Below are 20,673 nucleotides of genomic sequence, written 5' to 3'. Positions count from 1 at the left end.
AAAAGCAGCTACTCTGTATATAGTACTTACTATGCTCCAGCCTGTGTTCTAGGCATTTTCCATACATTTACTCATCTGATATTCATAAAAGCCCTATGATGTGAGTGATGTTGTTATCCTCATCTACAGATGAGGAAGCTTGGGAACAGAGAGGTTCAGTAACTTGCCCAAGGTCGCACAGTGGTGGAAAAAATGTCTGTGAAACCTGCAACTTTGTTCCGCTCTTTCAAGGTTGTTTTGACTACTCAGGGTCCTTTGGAATTTCATATGAATTTTAGAATAAATTTTCTATTTCTACAAAAAATATCATTTGGGAGTTTGATAGGAATTGCATTGAATTTGTAGATCACTTTGGGTAGTATTGACATCTTAACAGCATTAGTCTTCCACTCCAGTGAAAAGACACTGAATGTCTTTTCATTTAATCGTGTCTTCTTTAATTTTTCAGCTATATTTGGTAGTTTTCAGTGTATAAGTCTTTCACTCCCTCCATTAATTCCTAAGTATTTTATTCTTTTTGGTGCTATTGTAAATGGAATTGTTTTCCTTAATTTTCTTTTCCAGTTGTTCATTTTTACTGTATAGAAATGCAACTGATTTTTCTGTGTTATTTTGTATCCTAGAATTTTGCTGAATCCTTTGTTAATTCTAATAGTTTTTTTCGTGGACTCTTTAGGGTTATTACATATATGATTATATCATTTAAGAACAGATAAGTTTACTTTTTACTTTCCAATTTAGATACCTTTAATTTCTTTTTCTTGGCTAATTACTCTGGCTCATTCTTTCAACATAATCTTTTAAATACGATGTTAAATCCAGTTTGCTCATACTTCATTAGGAACTTTTACGTCAATATTCATCACGGGTATTGGTCTGCAGTTTTCTTGTAGTGCCTGTGTCTGTGTTATTAGGGCTTCATGTAATAAGTTAGGAAGTGTTTCCTTCTCTTCAATTTTTTGGAAGAGCTGGAGAAGGATTGGTGTTAATTCTCCTTCAATTGTTTGGTCTTATTCCATCTCCTTATTAAAACTATTGGTCTATTTAGATTTTCTGATTTCTTTGTGATTCAGTCTTGGTAGCATGTGTTTCTAGGAATTTGTCCATTTCATCTAGGTTATCCAATTTGTTGCTTTACAATTGTTCAAAGCACTGTCATAATTCTTTTGATTTCTGTAAAATCAGTACTAATGTTTCATTTCTCATTTTAGTTACTTGAGTCGTCTCTCTTTTTTTCCTTCTAGTTGATCTAGCTTGTCTCTGTGTATTTGACTATGCTAGATACCTTATGTAAGTGGAAAGAGTCCTTTTGTGTCTGGCTTATTTCACTTAGCGTAACGTTTTCAAGACTCATCCATGTTGTGGTATCACTTTTTTAAAAAAAGGCGCATTTACTTTGAACTTAGATATGCAGAAGGGATCTTAAGCATGATCTAGTTATTTTCAAAGATGATGAAACTAAGAAGCAGAGTGGTTAATTGACTGATTCAAGGTCCCTAGGTAGTTAGAGGCAGGGGTAATGGTCAGAACTCAGGTCTCTTAGTAAAGCGTTGAATAGAAGTGCTGATAGTAGACTTTTTTTTTTTTTTTTTTTTTTTGAGACAGAGTCTTGCTCTGTCACCAGGGTGGAGTGCAGAGCCACGAGTGTGTCTCACTGCAGCCTTGACCTCCAGGCGAGAGTGATTCTCCCACCTCAGTCTCCTGAGTAGCTGGGACTACAGGTGCACTCCCACACACCTGGCTAATTTTTATTTTATTTATTTATTTTGCAGAGACAGGGTTTTGCTATGTTGTCTAGGCTGATCTTGAGCTCCTGGGCTCAAGCAATCCACCTGTCTCAGCCTCTTGAAGTGCTGGGATTACAGGCATAAGCCACCTGCACCCAGCCAGAAGTAGATATTTTTCTCTTGTTTTCAAACTCAGAAGAAAATTATTCAATAGTTTACCACAAAATTAGATGTTAGCATAAGTATTTTGTTGATATTATGATAAAAGGGAGCAACAAAATGTCTGCAAAACCCTAATGTCTATCAGATACATTTACAAAGCAATGAAAAAGAAGAAATTAATAATACATTCAGCAGTATGGTACCTCTCTTGGCTATAACAATAAGCTAAGAAAGCCAGACACAAGAGTACATTCTATGTGATTCCAATTTTATGAAGTTCAAGAACAGGCAAAATGAATCAGAGTACTGGTTCCTGAAGCAGGGGATGGACAAGGAAGGAGCATGAAGAAACCTTCATCAACTGGTGCATTCATGAAGGGGAGCTGCAGATGTGTTATATCTTGATCTGAGTGGTGGGTACAGATGTGTATGTGTATAAAAATTCACTGAGCCGGCCTGGTGCAGAGGCTTAACACCTGTTATCGCAGCACTTTGGAAGACTAAGGTGGGGCCAGGAGTTCAAGTCCAGCCTGGGAAACACAGCAAAACCTCACCTCTACAAAAAATACAAAAATTAGTTGGGTGTGGTGGTGCACGCCTGTATTCCCAGCTGCTCGGGAGCCTGAGGTGGGAGGATCACCTGAATTTGGGAGGTCAAGGCTGCAGTGAGCCGAGATTGTGCCACTGTACTCCAGCCTGGGTAAGAGAGTGAGACCTGACTGAAAAAAAGAAATAAAAACTGAAAAAAAAAATCCACTGAGCAGCATACATACAACTAATGCAGCTTAATACAAACACTTAAAATTGTGCTTTAATAGAAACGTCAAAATTCTATGTGTTTTACATGGAACTCTAAAAGTGTTTCCATCAGTGGCAGCTGCTATTATTCTGCTACAGTACATCCATGGTTGTGCTTCTTAAACTTTTTGTTTCTTATTGCCCATGCCCTGTGCAATAATTAATTATTTCAGTTTTAAAAATATCTCTACAAGTCAAAGAGATTTTGTAGGCTTTCCTTTCAGCAGTTCCTGTTAGTAAAACTGTAGGCTTTTGGGCTATGCTTTTGTAAACTCCTTCTAAAAATTCTCATAGCTGTCGGGGCTGCCTGCCCACATGGCTTGAGACTGACTGCTTCGTCGTGGCCCCCTGATACAATAATCCTTTTGAAAAAGGGGAAACTAAAGATGATCTGCAAAAGTGCAAACGGCTTGTTATTGGTGGATATGTGTGGACGCCTAGGGATCAAGGCACTTGTAGATCATCTATATGCACTGATCAGTCTAGAATTTTTCCAGGGCTGGGCATTAAGCTCCCTGGTGGTGAGAATTCCCATCTTCTCTAAGGACATCACAAACTCTGATAAACTCCCACCTGGACGTTTGCTTCCATTGATAAATTCCCCTCCCGCCCCTTTTTTTTTGTTTGAGCCAATTTAAGTTTGGCAATCTACTATTTGCCACTGAAAACATCCTAACTGATACAAAAAGGAAACTGACCCTGCAAAACTATCATGTGGCAATCACTTTGGAGTCACTGACATTTAAATCTGAAATCAACAAAATGAAGTAGATGCTAGTCTGCCAACCAATAGATGAGGAAACTGAGGTTCTGCAAGAGCAAATGCCTTGCCCTAGTTGGAGGAGTCAGAATTTGAATTCAGATCCCAGTCTTAGTACTCGTGTTCTTTCCACAACGCATTATCTCCCTCTTAACCACCACGCACAAGTATGTTCCACGGTCTAGTCTGAAGACTTTCTCTTTGATGGAGACTGGTCTGAAAACAGATGATTTCCTCTAACCATGCCTGTCCTATATAGTAACATAGCACCTCCAAAATTATTTTCCATGCAACCCTAGTGTTCCTCTAGGTGTTAATAATGTAGTATGAAAAGAAAATTTTTTAATGGTCAAATGACTTGGGAAAAACTACTCCATCTAAGAGCCACACATACATTAGCACTGTAAAGTTTCGGATAAGTTCTGCAGTAAATAACCTGCTTAATTTCACTTAAACCAGTGTTATCCAAACTTACTGGTCACAAAACCCTGTTTTGGAGGAGGATTTATTAAAATTTTGGTGGGATACTAAGGGTTCTCAAATAGGGTTTGAGAAATGCTGATGTCATGGGTCAAACCCTGGGCTTGGTAGCAGAGACTCCATTGGGTACCCCTTATGAAGTCAATTTACCTAAGCTTCGGCGTATCAAAGTAACCTGCTCTACAAGGAACTATTAGAATTCAGATAAGATGCAATAGCCTGAACGGCTAACATGTGCTGTGTGTTTGTTCTGCCAGGCACTGCTTAAACATTGTATACATAAATGCACTTCATTCTCACCACAGCCCTGTGTGGTAGATTCTGTTAGGTTTTCAGGGGAAATGATGCTCAGGAGGGTCTCACAACCTGCAAGTAGAAAAGCCAGGATTTGATTCCAGATAGTCTGGGCCTAGAGCCTTTGCCACTGCCATCCTGCCTGTCAGGTCTTGGTGCTCTGACAGTGACCAGGAGGAGGCCCTTTGACAGCCCTTCATGGATTTTCCAACCTTCTGCACTTTCCACACTTCAGCCTTCTTGCTTCAACCTTGGCCATATTAACACAAAGGAAACAATCTCTGAACTGTACTGTGCTGGAGAAGCTGTTGGAAATTCCACATTAGTACACCACGGCGTTTCCACCCAGGGTGTGGGCACGACTTCAAGACAACACATTCTTACCACAGTCCATGGATGAAGTGATGGAGGAGGGAGCCCCAGCTTGGTGAATCAACTTGGCTTCCTGCCCACGGGCATCAGTGGTGGCCAGCAGAGTATCCTCCAGGGCCTGTGCTTGCTTCATGCCCTGGAATAGCTCTCAACCCTGCACTGGCTTTTCAGGAGCCAATATTCATCTAGGAATACTCTATTTCCTTCTTCCTTCCCTCCCTCATGTCCTTTTTTCCTTCTTTCCTTCCTCAATTTAAAATGTTTTAAATACATAAAATTTATGTAGGGAAAAAAAGAGTATCAAAGAATATAGAATAAAAATTGGGCCAGGCACAGTGGCTCATGCCCCGTGATCTCAGTGCTTTGGGAGGCCGAGGCAGGAGGAATGCTTGAGCCCAGGAGTTCAAGACCAACTAGGGCAATGTGGTGAGACCCCATCTCTACAAAAACTTTTAAAAAATTAGCTGGGTGTGCTGGTGCACGCTTGTAGTCCTAGCTACTTGGGAGGCTGAGGCGGGAGGATCAGTTGAGCCTGGGAGCTTGAGGTTTCTCTGAACTACAATGGCACTGCTGCCCTCCAGCCAGGAGGCCCCCAGCCAGAAGCCAGAATGACACCCCATCCCTTAAAAAGAATTGTCTTATTTCCAAGCTTGATTATCTTCCATGCCCAATTTCTCTTCTTGGAGCCCATCACTCTGCTAGTTTTCAGTGTTTCTTCCTAAGACGTTAATGCATAAAAACCTACAGATGCATCCCTCCCCCACTAATTGTTCAGAAATCATATTATACTAAAATACTTTGCTTTTTAAACTTAAATAGCTACCTTGGAGGTTATAGCATATCAGTTCCTAAAGACCTGCTTTTTGTCTGTAAGCTACAAAAGATGTCATCAATTTCTTTAATGTAATTTATCTCACGCCCACTCTTTGGTTCACAACACATCATCTGGCTTGGTTGGTCTTGCCCATAGGGGCCTGCTCAGGAATCTACATACATACCTACACATATATGTACCTGAATGTGGGCTGAGGAAACTTTAAACCTGAACCAAATGAAGAAAGGCAGAGGGTTGTCAGGTGCAGTGGCTCACACCTGTAATCCTGGCACTTTGGGAGGCCAAGGTGGGTGGATCATGAGGTCAGGATTTCAAGACCAGCCTAGCCAATATGGTGAAACTCCATCTGTACTAAAAATACAAAAATTAGCCAGGCGTGGTGGCACGCCTGTAATCCCAGCTATTCAGGAGGCTGAGGCAGGAGAATGGCTTGAACTCAGGAGGTGGAGGTTGCAGTGAGCCAAAATTGAGTCGTTGCACTCCAGCCTGGGCAACAAAGTAAGACTCCATCTCAAAAAAACCAAAAACCAAAAAACAAAACAAAACAAAAAACCAACCAGAAGGTTTGATGGGAATGACTGAGCTCAAGTGCTGGGAGGAGGATGATACTCATTTTCCTCTGCAGTAATCAAATCCACATGTGACAGAACAGAACCTCTCTGGAGAGCCTCTTTTTTCACCTGTAAAGGTGGACTCAGCCCTTCAACACACCCTGCAAATGCCAACCTCATAGCATGTTAATAAGAAACAGATGTTGCGGGAAGTCAGGGACCCTGAATGGAGGGACTGACTGAAGCCATGGCAGAAGAACATGAATTGTGAAGATTTCATGGACATTTATTAGTTTCCCAAATTAATACTTTTATAATTTCTTATGCCTGTCTTTACTGCAATCTCTGAACATAAGTTGTGAACATTTCATGGACATTTTTCACTTCCCCAATCAATAGTCTCGTGATTTCCTATGCCTGTCTTTACTTTAATCTCTTAATCCCATCATCTTTGTAGGTTGAGGATGTATGTTGCCTCAGGACCCTGTGATGATTGCATTAACTGCACAAATTGTTCGTAAAGCATGTGTGTTTAAACAATATTAAATCTGGGCACCTTGAAAAAAGAACAGGATAACAGTGATGTTCAGGGAACAAGGGAGATAACCATTAGGTCTGACTGCCTGAGAGCAGGGTGGAACAGAGCCATAATTCTCTTCTTACATAAGCGAATAGGAGAAATATTGCTGAATTATTGTTCTCAGCAAGGAACAGCCCTGAGAAAGAGAATGCATTCCTAGGGGGAGGTCTCTAAAATGGCCGCTTTAGGAATGTCTGTCTTATACAGTTGCAGATAAGGGATGAAATAAGCCCCAGTCTCCCATAGCGCTCCCAGGCCTATTAGGATGAGGAAATTCCTGCCTAGTAAATTTTAGTCAGACCGGCTGGCTTCCTATTTTTTGAGGCGGAGTCTCACTCTGTCTCCCAGGCTGAAGTGCAGTGGCACGATCTCAGCTCACTGCAACCTACACCTCCTGTGTTCAAGTGATTCTCCTGCCTTGGCCTCCCAAAATGCTGGGATGACAGGCATGAGCCACCATGCCCAACCATATTTGGCTTCCTTTACCTCACATTATGTCTGTGAGATCCATCCATGGTTTTGCGTGTAATAGAGAGTCTGTCTTTTTCATTGCTGTATACCAGAGGTCAGCAAACTATTTCTACAAAGAACCAGATAATAAATACCTTTGGTTATGAAAGCCATAGTCTCTGTCACAACTCTTCAACCCTGCCATCATAGCTCAAATGCAGCAATAAGCAACACACAGACAAAAAGTAGGCTACAGGTTGGCCTGTGGGTCACAGTTCACCAACCTCTGTTGTACAATATTTTGTTATAAATAATCATGAATATATGACATGGAAGAATGAGTTATGATGAGAATTAGAAATAATTATTAATATGGCACTATGTATTCAGTTACTCATTCTCCTGTTATGGGTATCTGAGTTATTTCCAGCCTGGGATACAATGATTAGAGTTGCACTGTGTCTGGTGAACATATGCACTTATTTTGTGCTATTGTCTTAGTAGATACTGCCAAGCGGTTTTCCAAAGTAGTGGTACCAAAGCACACTCCACTAGTAAAGTTGCTTCACATTCTCAAGAACACTTGATGCAGTCAAATTCTTTAGCGATAGCCATTTGAGTAGGTGCATGGTGGTATCTCATTGCAGATTTTAATCTGCATTTTCCTGAAGATGAATGATGTTGAGCACCTTTTCAAATGCTTGTTGGCTACTTGGATCTTCTCCTTTGTGAAGTAAGAATTTTCTAGTATTTCTAAACATTGAATTATTTTTTTTTCTTGTTGATTTATAGAAGTTTGATATATTTTTTGGACACAAATGCTTTGTTAGATGTAAGTATGGCAAGTATCTTCCTTCAGTCTGCAGCTTGCCTTTTCACTTTTTTTTTTTTTTTTAAAGACAGGAGACAGGGTCTTGCTCTGTTGCCAAGGCTGAAGTGCAGTGGCATGATCCTGGCTCAGCTCACTGCAACCTCAGCCTCCTGGGCTCAAGTGATCCTCCCATCTCAGCCTCCCAAGTAGCTGGGACTACAGGCATCAACCATCATGCTTGATTATTATTACTGTTTTTATTGTTTGTTTGTTTGTTTGTTTGTTTTTGTAGAGATGTTGTCTCACAGTGTTGCCCAGGCTGGTCTCAAACTCCCGGGCTCAAGCAATCCTCTTGCCTCAGCCTCCCAGAGTGCTAGGATTAAAAGTGTGAGCACCCACACGTGGCCACTTTCTTAACAATCTTTCAATGAAGGATGGTTTTTAATTTTAATGAGGTCCAATTTAGCAATCTCTTCTTTAAGGTTAGTGCTTTTTGTGTTCTGTTTAAGAAATCTTTGCCTACCCAAAGGTCATGAAGATATTCTCCTGTTTTCCTCTAGAAGCTTTATTGCTTTACTTTTCACATCTAGGTCTATGATCCATCTTAATTCCTTTTTCTGTTTGATTTGAGGTAGGAGTCAATGTTCACTCTAGTTCATATAAAAATCCAATTGTTCCAGTACCATTTAGTGAAAAGACCATCTTTCCCCTGTACATTGTGATAGGAAGGCTGCATTTAATGTCGCGCTCTAGTCTTTAAACGGAATCTGAACACCTGTAGTGTTTTCAAAGTCTCTAGACTATGCATCAGGAGGAAGAAATGAAGGGGAGTGTGTCTAGATGCTCTAGGCTGCATTCATCTGGCGTCATCAGCTCTAAAATGAAGGGTATCCAGGGAAAGGAGGTTGATTCTTTCCATCTGTGGAGTTCTCTGACTTTATAACACAGAGTATCCACTAGGCCTCAAGTTTTCAGCTGTTGCTGGAAAAACCAGAGATTTCCAAAAAGTTACCCTCGGGAAAAAGAACCCAGCTTTGCATTTTAAAATGTTTTCATTACTCTTCATATCACTCAAGCCAAATTTTTGCTTCCAGAGGAAAACAGACTCTAAACCATGAAAGACTAAGTAAGCCAGCGCTAGCAGCAGCAGTAACTGGGGAAAGTCCTGTGTATTTCAAGACCAAGAACTGTTTATTTCTGTCAGTGAAAGAGAAGGGGTGACCTGGCTCAGGTTTTGAAGACATCAGACTGTGGGCTAATATTTTCCAGACAGATGACTACTGTCCAGCGCTTTCCTGGACCGCTCCCCAGGGCCTGCTTTCTGGCTACGTGAGCCTGGGCAGCCACTCTGCATCTGCAAAAGGCAAAAAAGCAGCTTTTGTGTACATCACACTGATATCTGGCACTGGATGTTGGTTTTTTCCCACACCATTTCCAGAGTGGGAACAACTTGTGTGGGTTTGGACTTGGCTGGTGGGCACCGAGTCAGGGAGTGGGTGTGGAGGCAGGGCCTTGGCCCTCAGGTTGATGCTGGAGGAGTACTTCATTCCCTGACTTGGGGTTTATTCCTGAGCACCCGGAGTCTGTGGGGCAGTTGCACCTGGGGATAAGGTACCTTCAGATCTGTGGGCTCCATCATCCCAGGATTATCCTTAGGGTCTGCTCTCTTCGGAAAGCAATAGTAATTGCAATTAACAAAAAATTTCTCCTCTGCCTTATTAATCAATGCATTTGTCCAACAGATATTTATTGAGGCAAGCACTATGCACAGCACTTATACATCCATGAGCAAAACAGACAAAAATCCCTGCTTTTGTGGGGCCTTCATTCTAGTGAGAAGAAACAATGAACAAATAATAAGTAAATGATGTAAGGTGTGAGGTTGAGCTCTGGGGGAGATGCGCACAGCAAGGTTGCGGGGGTCAGGAGGGTTGGGGGAAGGAGGACTGTCATTTTAAGTAGGGGTGGCAAGGCTGGCCTTAGTGAGGAGGTGATGCGTGAGCAAAGGCTGGAAGTGCAGGGAAGTGAGTCATGTGTTATCTAGAGGAAAAGTTGTCCATGCAAAGGAAACCTCTGTGGAGGTCTTGAGCTTTGTCTCACCCCAAGATTAGGTAAATTCTACATCTGAAGCTTAAAGGAGTAGAGAAGGAACTCCCTCCTTCCTTCTGCACATATTGATTGAGTGTCTGCCACATACCAGACACTGTCACACTCTGTGGTTCTCCTCGAACAGAGAAACAAAGGACAGAGGACTCTCCAGGCCTCTCCAAACAGAATTTGGACATCTTCAGAAATGCCCCCAATGTGGCAGGCCAGATGGGAATTTAGTGATGGATTAAGTCTCTCTCTAATATTAGAACCTCATAGATATCCCTGAAATGAAATGAAATTGTAATGTGTTCACTCCAACTATTTTTATTTCATCTCAACTAACCCCTATCTTCTGAGGTTTTGATGGGCATTTTAATTAAATCATGAAGAGCCCTTTGTCTCCTGAGAAAGGGGATTGAAGCCTCCCCATCCCTCCGCCTCCCTCCTACTCTGAGTGCTAAGGAATGCGCCTTGTTCTCAGCAGGGTGTTGGGGTGGCAGGACCCAGTTCTGCACACGGCCTTCACCCCAAATCCTACTCCCAAGATCGGAAGGAATCTTCCCAGGAGAGAAAGCAGCAGCCACTCCCAGATGGAGCAGCTGCTGGATCTCGGGTACTTGATAAACATCACTGAAAATAACCTGCCCCTATCCTGTGTGTCTATGCGTCCTCTCCGCCCTGGCCTGCTGTAAGCAGCTGTGAACCTTCCCATCATTACACTTCAGCTTATGGTTTCCTAACATGACAGGCCAGATCTGTCTGTTGCTGTGCTGAGAATAATCTTGCCTGATGAGTCCATGCTCACATTGCTGTAAAGAAATACCTGAGACTAGGCCAGGTGCGGTGGCTCAGGTCTGTAATCCCAACACTTTGGGAGGCCAAGGCGAGTGGATTAGCTGAGGTGAGGAGTTCAAAACCAGCCTGACTAACATAGCGAAACCCAGACTTTACTGAAAATACAAAAATTAGCCAGGTGTTATGGCAGGCAGCTGTAGTCCCAGCTACTCAGGAGGCTGAGGCAGGAGAATCGCTTGAACCCGGGAGGCGGAGGTTGCAGTGAGCCGAGATTGTGCTACTGCACTCCAGCCTGGGCAACAGAGCAAGACCTTGTCTCAAAAAAAAAAAAAAAAAAAAAAGAAAGAAAGAAATACCAGAGACTAGGTAATTTATAAAGAAAAGAGGTTTAATTGGCTCACAGTTCTGCAGGCTGTACAGGAACCATGATGCTGGCACCTGCTTCTGGGGAGGCCTCAGGAAGCTTTTACTCATGGCAGAAGGCAAAAGGGGGAGGTGCTGCACACTTTTAAAACAGCTGGATCTCATGAGAACTCACTCGCTATTACGAAAACAGACCAACAGGGAAATCCACCCCCATGATCCAATCACTTCCCACCAGGCCAACCTCCAACACTGAGGGTGACAATTTGACATGAGATTTGGGCAAGGACACAGATCCAAACCATATCACTGGGAATTTGTCATTCATCAATTCATTCATGCACTTGTTTGTTCTATAGTCATTTGTTCATTTCCATTTTCATGTCTCACAGGTCCTTTAACATTAATGCCTCCAAAATAGACTTCCTGATTTTATCCTTCTCTTAAATTAGTTCCTCGGCCTGCCTTTCCTATCTCAGTCAGGGGCATCCCTGCCCCCCAGTCTCAACAGCCAGAAACCCAGGAGTCACTGCTATCACCTCTGCTCCCTCATCTTCCATATGCCTTCATCATCAAGTCCATCTCCAACATTTCCAGCCCTACTTCTTCCATTCATCACCTGTGTGACCTTGGGTAAGCTGTTGAACCTCTCTGTGCCTTTCCCCATAGTAACATGACGATAATAATATCACTATCTCAGAGAACTGTTTTGACGGCTGTAGGAGTTACTGCACATAAAGAACAGTATCTAGCGCATAATAAGAACTAAATATATGCTAGCCTACAGAGATGATGGGAGTAGGTTTTTCTCATCCTGTAGCCATATGGGAGTCCATGGTAATTCATAAGATTACATTTGTAATGTAATGCTTTAATTTGAATGCATGAAAAATTACATTAAATTATAATAAAGGAAATAAGTTTATCTTAACAAAAAATGATACAGTAAAAGAATAATGGCATGGAAAACCAGCCACATATATTATTTATTAAGCAAAAACAATACCACATTACAGAACAGTGTATATGGAGTGATCCTCATTTTTATAGAAAAATTACGTGTGTGTGTGTGTGTGTGTATGTGTGTGAATAGAAAAACCAGCCAAAATGGTAATAGTGTAACTACCCTCTGGGTAGTAGAATTATATAGAGTTTTAATCATATTTTTTGTGGATCTATATTTTTCTACAATAAATTATATATACTTCTTTTATTACTTTTTTGGGAAAAGAGTTTCACTCCTGTCAACTGGGCTGGAGTGTAGCGGTGTGATTTTGGCTCACCACAGCCTCAACTTCCCAGGCTCAGGTGATCCTCCCACCTCAGCCTCCGGAGTAGCTGGCACTACAGCCATACACCACCACACCTGGCTAATTTTTTAATCAGCGTTTTGCCCTATAGAGACGGGGTTTCACCATGTTGCTTGAGCTGGTCTTGAAATTCTGGACTCAAGTGATCCACCCTCCTTAGCCTCCCAAAGTGCTGGGATTACAGGCATGAGCCACTGTGCCCAGCCATATATATTCTTATAATAAAAAAGTTAATAAAAATAAAAGTAAGCAATTGCCGTACTCCTTGGTAGCTCTCTTACCTTTAGGATGATGGGCCCACACTCCTTGGCACAGCCCCCAAGAGCCTATGATCTGGTTCCTTCTATGATTCAGTCATTTTCCCTTCCCCTCCCAGTCACACGCATGCACAGATACACACATGGATGCACATACTATAATCATAGTGTTCCCTCCAAATCTCATGCTGAAATGTGATCCCCAATGTTGGAGGTGGGCCCTGGTGGGGAGGTATTTGGGTCATAGGGGCGGAAGCCTCATGAATGGCTTGAGGTTATCCTCATGTTAATGAGTGAGTTCTCACTCTTGAGTTTATGCAAGATCTGGTTTTTAAAAAGAGTTGGGGACTGCCCCCCGACAGCCCTCTCTCCTGCTCCCTCTCACCATGTGATATGCCGGCTCCCCTTTGCCTTCTGCCATGATTGTAAGCTTCCTGAGGCCCTCACCAGAAGCAGATGGCAGCACTATGCTTTGTGTACAGCCTGCAAAATGTGAGCCAAATAAACCTCTTTTCTTTGTAAATTACCCAGTCTCACATACTCCTTTATAAAACAATGCATATCAACTAATACAGAAAATTGGTACTGAGGAGTATACCTATTTTGTAGTGTATCAATATTAAGTGTACAATATTGTAGTTCAGCAATATTGAGCTACAGTTGACTCTTGAGCAACAGGGGTTTGAACTCATGGGCTCACTTATAAGTGGATTTTCTTCTGCCTCTGCCATCCCTGAGAGGAGACGGCAAAACCAACCACTCCTCTTCCTCAACCTACTCAACCTGAAGATGACAAGGATGAAGACCTTTATTGTGATCCACTTCCACTTAATGAATGGTAAATATATTTTCCCTTCTATAGGATTTTCTTTTTTTGAGACAGGGTCTTGCTGGGTTGCCCAGGCTGGAGTATAGTGGTGCAATCATAGCTCACTGTACTCTTGAACTCCTGGGCTCAAGTGATCCTCCCACCTCAGTCTCCCAAGTAGCTGGGACTAGCTACTCCGCATGCACCAATGTGCCCCGTTAATTTAAAAAAAATTTTTTTACAAAGACGGGGTCTCGTTTTGTTGCCCAGGCTAGTCTCAAACTTCTGGCCTTAAGTGATCCTCTTGCCTCAACTTCCTAAGGTATTGGTATGAGCCACCCTGCCCGGCCACTTATGATTGTCTTAATAACTTTTTTTCTCTAGCTTATTTTATTGTAAGAATACAGTATATAATACATATAAAAATACGTGTTAATCAACTATTTATGTTATCGGTAAGGTTTCTGGTCAACAGTAGACTATTAGTAAAGTTTTTGGGGAATCAAATGTTATACACAGATTTTAGACTGTGCAGGGGTCAGTTCCCCTAAACCCCCACATTGTTTAAGGGTCAACTGTACTCAGAATTCCCCAACTCCAGCCCACTTTTTCAGGTCTCCATGCCTTTGCATGTCCTGTTTGCTTTGCCTAGAACTCCCTTTCTTTCCTTGTTAGCTCAATGAATACATTTTTCAAAGCCTTGCTCAGTGATCCACACAAAACAACATCGACAAGTTGTAGTTCATTGAAATTTAACAATTTTGCTTTGCAAGATACACTTTAAGAAACTGAAAAGACTGGGAGGAAATACTTGCAAACCCCATATCCAACAAAAGATTTGGACCCAGACTACAGAAAGAATCCACAAAACTCAACAGTAAGAAAACGAATAACACATTTAAAGACTGGGGCCAGGCATGGTAGAATCCTAGCACTTTGGGAGCCCAAGGCAGGTGGATCACTTGAGGTCAGGAGTTCGAGACCAGCCTGGTCAACATGGCGAAACCCTGTCTCTACTAAAAATACAAAAATTAGCCGGGCACGGTGGCAGACGCCTGTTGTCCTAGCTACTCAGGAGGCGGAAGCAGGAGAATCGCTTGAATCTGGGAGGCAGAGATTGCAGTGAGCCAAGATTGTGCCACTGTAATCCGGCCTAGGTGACAGAATGAGACTCCTTCTCAAAACAAAAACAAAAACAAATTTAAAGATTGAGCAAAGGTTTGAGTAGACCCTTCACCAAGGAAGATAAAGACATTTTACATGCTTTTTACAAGCATGTGAAAAGATGCTCAGGCCAGGCGTGGTGGCTCACACTTGTAATCCCAGCACTTTGGGATGTTGGGGTAGGCGGATCTCTTGAGCCCAGAAGTTTGAGATCATCCTGGGCAACAAATCTAGATCCCATCTCTACCAAAAAAAAAAAAAGTTAGCCAGCGGTGGTGACATGCACCTGTAGTCCTAGCTACTCAGGAGGCTGAGGCAGGAGGATCACTTGAGCCCAGGAGGTTGAGGCTGCAGTGAGCTGTGACCACACCATTGTACTCCAGCCTGGGCGACAGAGCGAGACCCTGTCTTAAAACAAAAACAAAAACAAACCAAACCCTGTTTAGTGCCACTTGTCCTGAGAATCCTCCCCCATCCTCCTGACACTCTGAATTACATGGGGAAAAGCATATTCAGACAGACAGCAACTTGGGTATGTGGAAGGTAGTAGGGGAGCTGAGGGTCTTCCTGAAGCATTCTCTGAGTTAGACGGTAACTGCCATGTAACCTCATGCGAGCCATTCAACCTCTTTCGATTGACAAGTTCACCAAGAGATCGTAAAAGCAGTGATTTGATAAAGTCATTATAGGGCTGTAAAAAGGTTGATAGCCTTTCCAACGAAATTTGGCAAAGTTATTAGCTTCCTCAGCCCACCCCAGCCAATGCAGTATTGGGGTGCTTTCCAGGGTCATTCCTTATCATAGTCCGTATGCCTCTCCTTCCTCAAGGCCTGCAAACTGCTTGCTCTCATTTGTACCATAAAATAGCAGACTTCCTCAATTAACCAATAGTACGTGTACCAGACTCTGTCACGTAGCTGCAAAAATGCAAGTTCCTCACACAGGTTCTTCCAGTGAGCAAGAGGTTATGGTAAAACTGGGCAATAAGGAAGCTGGACCACATGGCAGGGATCATGCAGCCTGGGGAGAATTTGGGACCCTGAAGGCAGTTCTCTCCAGGGCCTGGGTTCTCTCCACCCTGCCTGGCTGTGGCGTCCTGGTCTGGAGCTCAGCCCCTCGGTCCCTGCTCCTCCTGCAGCAACCTGCGCTGTACTCCCCACTGCAGGCTTCTTCTGCCTGCAGCTCTGTCCATCATCTCTCTGGGAGGCTTTTGGATATCAACTCTGCTATCAACCGCTGTTCCTCTGTCTCCAGTTCAAACCTGCAGGGCCTGAGGGTCCACCAGGGTACCTCTGAGGCCACTGGCTGCTCCCTGGTGACATACCCGCACTTGTCCAGGCAACTGGAGGGGTCACATGATACACAGCAGGGAGAAAAGCCACTCAGAAGTGGGCCATGCCAGGGCAGATGGACTAATGAGGAGTTCTTCCAGATAGGAGTTAAGTACTAAAGACAAAGCAATTAATATAGAATTAATTGCAACCAGGACCTGGAACAAATTTGCAATCACAAAGCTGTCTGTGTTTCTTGCATTTTCTCCACCTCTTCCAACCCCCACTGCAGGCTTCAGTTTTCCCTTCTGGTAAGACTGGGAGCATGTATTTCCCACATTCCCTTCTTCATCCATGTGCATGAGATCATCTGGCAAGATAAACAGCAGCCCTGTGCCATATATCCCCATTGTCCCCATGTTACATATGAGGAAGCTGAGTCCCACAGATAAGCCAAGAATCTTCCTGAAGTGGGCCTGGCTCACGGCGCCGCTGGCCTCTCGTAAGCGGTTAGTGACAACCTCAGCTGAGCACTCCATAAACTAAGTGCTCAGTGCTCACTGCAGCCTGGAGCCTCGAGTGCACCGCTGCCGCTACCAGTCCCCTGTTCTAGCAATTTATTTTAATCCCCTCTTCTTTCCCTCCTGACTTTTCGACTGCCCCAAGTAAGAAACTATTTACATGGGAACTACCCAACAGACAGCTAATCTTATACTGGTCTAGAACAGGGGCAGTAAATACGGGTCATTGGTCATCTGCCCAGGGCAGATGCGGGTGGCTACTTTTTCCTACTGAGTCTTAAAAATACAGAACTTTAACGTCCATCTCACTGTGAATCTCTGAGCAGTCATTCCCTGTCTATGAAGGTTGGCACAATGGATAAAATTCACTGGCCTTGGAATCTGGTTCACCCTTCTGTGGGGTTTGCCTGGGGACCCGAGATGATCTTAGATCAGCACTAGTTAGATGCTGCCCTCTCTCCACGCCCATCCAAAGGCCTAACTAGGAGGCTCAGGTCTTCCTTACAGTAAGAGTCGTGCTTGGGGATGCAAATGACCGGGAGGAGATCCCCTTCCGAAGCCTGTGACGATCCTCCCAGGGTTGCTCTGTGGCTCCCACTCCCTCGATGACTTGCTGCAGCTCCCTGCCATATGTAAATCTCTTACCTCGCTTTCCCTGTCCCCCACCCTTTCCACTGCCCCACTTCTCAAGCTCTTTTCCAGTAGATAATTAGTGGAGCGGCATTTATATACACATTGGATGAGAAACAGACTGGAAAAAGAAAGCTCCCATTTATTGCGGACCTGCTATGTGCCACACCCTCTGCAGAAACTTGTGTGCCTTTTCTCTTTCTCTTTCCATTTCACAGAAGAAGAAATTGAAACTGATGAGTAACAGAACTTGTGTCACCCAGAATGGGGCCCCCTCCAAGGCCTTCCACAGGCTTAGGAGAATCCAGGTCACCTGTGTGCTTAAAAGCCACCAAGGACGAAGGCAGATTGGGCATCTGGAACCACGATGGTCAGGGGCAGGCTGCAGGTTGCTATGTCTCTACTTGATGCAGGTCCTCAGGGAAGCAGGCTCTCCCACCAAAATCAGAGCTCAGAACTCAGGGTCAAGTATCTACTCCCATATGTCCATCCATTCATCCATCCATCCATCCATCCATCCACCCATCCATCCATCCATCCATCAGCTTGTTACTCACTAATTCATCAGTGGTCCATTGGCTACATCACATCCACTAGAAGCTATATAACAAAAAAAAGAAAGCTCATTATCAGTGTTGTCAAGGATGTAGACTGATTGGAACCCTCTTCCTATGATGGTAGTGATGTAAAATGGTGCAGCAGCCACTTCAGAAAATAGTCTGGCAGTTCCCCAAAAGAGTTGAACATAAAGTTTCCCTATGACCCAACAATTCTACTCCAAGAGAATTGAAAGTACATGTTCACACAAAAACCTATACTCAAATGTTTATATTTGAACAGCAATATTCACAGTGACCAAAAAATAGAAACAACCCAAATGACCATCAGCTGATGAATGGATACATAAAATGTGGTATATCCATACAGTGGAATATTACTAAGCCATAAAAAAGAACAAAGAACTTAAACATGTCACGTGAATGAATCCTGAAAACATTATGCTAAGTGAAATAAGCTAGACACAAAAGGCCAAATATTGTATGATTCCATTTATATAAAACATCCAAAATAAGCAAATCTATAGTGAAAAAAAGTAGATCTAGTGGTTTCTAAGAGTTGGGGGTAAGGGAGAAGTGGGGAGTGACTGTTAAAGGGTACGAGGTTTCTATCTGGGGTGATGAAAACGTTCTGGAATTAGATAGTGATGATGGTTGCATAACTTTGTGAATATACTAAAAACCACTGAATTATACTCTTTAAAAGGGGGAATTTTATGGCACATGACTTTTATCTCAACAAAACAAAGTCCTCTGAGCACCTACTCTGGGCCAGGCATGCTGCTGGTGCTGCAGAGATGTGTGAGACACGATCTTGGCCTTGGGAAGCTTGTGTCTACTAAAAGAGACACACCAGTGAGCTCACAATTAAAATAGTGGGATCAGTGTTGAGGAAAGGGGAGCCCAAGGGATTTGGGGCACCCCAAGAGGCTTGAGGGTGGAGGGTCAGGGGAGCCCCTAGAGGCAACAATGCCACGAAGTGAAGCAGAGTCTGAAGGGGATTCGAGTTAGGGCAAGGGTAGGCCAGGGAGCTGTCGGGGACATTCCAGCTTCAGGGAACAGTGTGTGCTAAGGCATGGCTTGTTGGAGAGCTCCTGGAGTCACGGGGAGCTCTGAAATGCAGGTCAGGATGAGACAGGCTAGACACAGGTGTTGGAAGCAGAAGTTCAAGGTTCTTTCTTCCAGTATGGGAGCCTCCCTTGTAAGCTCAGCAGAAGGACAGCCTTTCTTCCTGTTGGGGACTGTCACCTCCTCTGAGAGCACTCTTCCAGGCTTTCCTGCCCAACCCTGTCCCCACCTGGCCTCTTGGGCCCTCCCAGGAGCCCCTGGGGAACTCCCGCATTGCTCAGTCCTTCCTCCAGGGCCCTGACAGCATCACAGATCATTTCCTGATTTTCCCGCCTCTTCCCCTGGAGCTGTGTTTGCCCTTTAAACAGTCGTCATCCATAGGAGCTTGGTCTTGGGTGAGAGAGGGCTACCTTTAGCCTCAGCCCGGCGGCGCCCCTAAGATGCTCCTCCCAGATGCATTTGGAATCAAATGGACCTGAATCATAGTTCTGCAGCTTTAGCTGTATAATCTTGGGAAAAATTATTTAATCTCCCTAAGCCTCACTTTTGTCATCTGTAAAATAGGGTTGACACAGCTCACCTCACAGCGTGGTGGTGTGGAATGCATGAGATAACACATAAAAAGGCCCTGGCAGTCAGTTGGGCATTGTTTCTTGAGCTCCGGCATGTACCAGGTGCTGGGAGAATAGCAGTAGGCAGAGCTATCCAGCTCCCTGCTGCTGCTCTGCTAAAGCTACAGCTACAGCTACAGCTACGCTCTGGCTCTGGCAAGATAGGAGCGTGCTCAAGCTGAACTGCAGGGCAGGCGCTGTGTACAATCATCTCACTACTCCTTCCCAAGGCTCGAGGAGGTGGGGACTCTGTGATCATCCACACTTTACAGATAAGCAAACTGAAACCAAGAGTAACCGCTCCAAGGCCCACAGATGAATTTAGGTGGCAGGCCTGAGATTTGTCCCTGAGTCTGCCTGACAGTGGCCTCTGCTGTTATTAATAGCTTGGCCCCCACAGCCTCCCACTCAAATTGCTGGAGGAATTACCCTTCCTCCCTTCCTCCCATCCTTCCTTCACCCACAAAGAGCCAGACCCTACCTCTGTTTCAAGAGTGAGCCGCTCGGCTTTGGCCAAGTGTCCAAGCATTTTGATGCACTTGGCCTGTCCCCCTGGTTTCTACTCTGTCTTTAAGGAGGCAGCCTCTGTCCCCCAAATGCACTGCCTCCAACAGGCTCTGGGACTCATCTTGCCATCTCTACTAGCGGCAGAGGAGGGAGGGAGAGAGAGAGCCAGCTTGTCTGCCGTCACTCACCACTGGATCCCCAGGGCCCAGCTTGGAAAACTCATGGACGACGCTCAGAAAACCAGTGTAACTCCTGCAGAATAGCCAGGGGCAGGGGTGGCTGCCCTCTCTGTGCCTTCTGTAATGAAAATGGACACTAGAAGCTCCTTTCCTTTGGGAAAGGTGAATTACTGGCACAGTCGCATGTCTGAGATAGTGGCTCAAAAAGTAAGGATCCACTTTTTATATTATAAAACTAACATATGTCCAGATAGCAAATACAGAGAAGGGTAAAGAAAAGATAACTATTGCCCATAATTCTACCACTTTTTAATATTTTAGTATTTTTTCCCCACATTTTTTTTCTGTCTTTATTTTACATGGTCGGGGTTATTATTTTGCTACTGACACCATGAACATTATTTCTTATCATAAAGATTCCTTTTTTTTTTTTTTCAGGAGACCAGCGTCTCACTGTTGCCTAGGCTGGAGAGTGCAATGGTGCAATCATAGCTCACTAATTCCTCAGCTCACGTGATCCTCCCACCTCAGTCAGTAGCTAGGTCTACAGGTGCTTGTCACCATGCCCAGCTAAATAAATCCTTTCTTTTTTTTTTTTTTTTTTTTTTTGAGACAGGGTCTCACTTTGTTGCCCAGGCTGGAGTGCAGTGGCGCAATCACAGCTCACTGCAGCCTCGACCTCCTGGTCTCAAGCGATCCTCCCACCTCAGCCTCTTGAGTA

Source organism: Macaca fascicularis, chromosome 16 (assembly GCF_037993035.2).
Source record: "Macaca fascicularis isolate 582-1 chromosome 16, T2T-MFA8v1.1".
NCBI lineage: Eukaryota > Metazoa > Chordata > Mammalia > Primates > Cercopithecidae > Macaca > Macaca fascicularis.
Note: the sequence above shows the minus strand (reverse complement) of the source record.